The sequence below is a fragment of the Nanorana parkeri genome, unplaced genomic scaffold (assembly GCF_000935625.1).
Source record: "Nanorana parkeri isolate BGI_ZX_2015 unplaced genomic scaffold, ASM93562v1 scaffold768, whole genome shotgun sequence".
NCBI lineage: Eukaryota > Metazoa > Chordata > Amphibia > Anura > Dicroglossidae > Nanorana > Nanorana parkeri.
Window position 1 is genome coordinate 183,066 of NW_017307036.1, and position 2,165 is coordinate 185,230.

The window sequence follows — 2,165 nt, forward strand, 5'->3', positions numbered from 1 at the left end:
TTGCTCATAGACTAACTTTCAGCATCCAATCAAATCTCCCTGAAAAACTGACATGCAGACCTTATCAGAATGCCTGTCTGAAAGGAGCCTTAGCAACTTCACTAGCCTGTGTAGAACTGCCACTGACACAGCCCCCTCCTCACCCAATCAGTAGTAGCCGGGACATTCTATACATCAGTAAGGGGCAGGGAATGCCCCTGCTACAACAGATTAGGCTAGGAGGGGGTGTCAATCACACTTTTGCATGGGCTTGCATGAACTTGGTTCACACCAAGCCCTGCTCATTGCTAATGATCACTTCACTTAATTTGTGTTCCTGTTCTATCATTTTCTGGATAATTACATCTGTCCCCAAGTATTCAGGGGAAAAAAAATATTATCAGGTCAAGCCCAGCTACTAATAGCAGAACATTTAATCACTCTTGGGAGTCCAGGAAAAAAAGGCACACACCACTGTAAACAGATGTGCATGCAAAAGGACAGCTGATCTGTGTGCCACCACAGAATCTCACGGCCTGTCCACCCCAAGCTGCGACAATGCATGCAATGCCACGATGCACAGCAGCATGCTTTTGGTAAACCTCCACAACAACATATGCCCACGCACTAACGTGCATTGCAATGCGCTGATAATAATTGTGCATGCACGGTTTGTTGAAGTGCCCTGCATAGCTTACTCAAATGAATGGGCTGTCTTAATGCAACGCATGTTAACTCACACACAACATGGGTAGCCATTTATGAATGCAGTTGAGGCTTTTCACAGTATTTGAATGCATACAACTTCTTCTCAGAACATTACTGTTGCAGCAAAACGTTTGCTAGTTGCTTACTACTTCTGATTCTGTGAACCACATTGTGATAAATCTGTCACTTTTTTATGACAGATACACAAAATGCAGCATATTTGCAAACACAACTGCAACTTTATTGATAACGGTTCCCCCCAGGGTAAACAATATATTCAAAGTACAGTCTACACAGTGAGAGAAATATAACTTCAATTCCTGCCCACAATAAAAAAATAACTGTACCTTTTCCTGTGGCTTGCTACTCCATTACACTGCAAAATACAAGTTGTAGAATCTCCACACAACCTCTTCACCTTCTCAGGCTTCACACTTGTTCAGCTCCACTTTCCTGTTTCTCCATAAGAGCCAAGCCTCGCTCTAAGAGCCAGTCCACGGTCATGTGATCACTTATCATGCCTTTCACTGGTCCTGCTCCACTTCCTTGTTCCTCTATGGGAGCCAAGCCTCACTCTGAGAGCCATTTAAAGGTCATATGATCATTTTTCAGGCTTCTCACTGGTCCTGCTCCACTCCACTTCCCTGTTCCTATAAAGGAGCCAAGCCTCACTCTGAGAGCCATTCAAAGGTCATATGATGATTTCTCAAGATTTTTACTGGTCCTGCTCCTATGAAGGAGCCAAGCCTCACTCTGAGAGCCAGTTGAAGGTCATATGATCATTTCTTATGCTTCTCACTGGTCCTGCTCCTCTACGGACCCTAGTCTCACTCTGAGAGGCAGTCCAGGGTCACGTGATCACTGATCATACACATTGTTGTAGATTTAAAAACCTCACTATATTAGGCTTCATTCACACTTGTGTTTTTATGCCATTCGCTATTTCATTCAGTCCCATAATGCCCTGCACCATCACACAAGTGATTTTGAGCTACCGGTGCATGTAGGACCAAGCAGAATCACCATGTCCACTATGTCCCCCGGTAGTTTGCACAAAACCGGGCGGATTCATTCCCTTGCAGAGTCCTCTGGAGTGACTACTGTCCAAAGAGTGTGACCTGGCTTACTTTTATATCTGTGTATATTCTCTGTGTACAATACCAGCTCCCCGAAATGATTGTGATGGCACTATAAATCAGTGACTATAGAAAAAATAGCTACCAAAGTTCTGCGTGTGTCAGCTCTTTTCTTCTTCAGGTGTGGACATTGAAGAAGTAGTAGCACATTAGGTCAGTCCTAGGGTCTCTTCTTCTGCGTAGATGTAACTTTGTCAGCAGATGAAAAATTAAAACAAAAAAAGTACTACTCGTAAAGAAAACGCTTAAGCTGGCCATACACCTATAGATTATCTGCAGATTTTCTAATGTCAGCAGGAAAAAGTGCAACAGATTCCTCCATCTACGTTAAACTGTGTGGAT

General features: G+C 43.5%; 1 protein-coding gene across 1 annotated transcript in view; it reads right to left on the minus strand.

The window, feature by feature from the left end:
* The window catches only part of UBAC2 (UBA domain containing 2), a 124,992-nt gene extending 123,842 nt beyond the window's left edge, over positions 1 to 1,150 (minus strand). Inside the window, exon 1 of the mRNA XM_018564642.1 lies at positions 1,035 to 1,150. The gene's annotated coding sequence lies outside the window, so the exon portion shown is untranslated. The remainder of the gene's footprint in view (positions 1 to 1,034) is intronic.
* Positions 1,151 to 2,165: the final 1,015 nt, after the last annotated feature.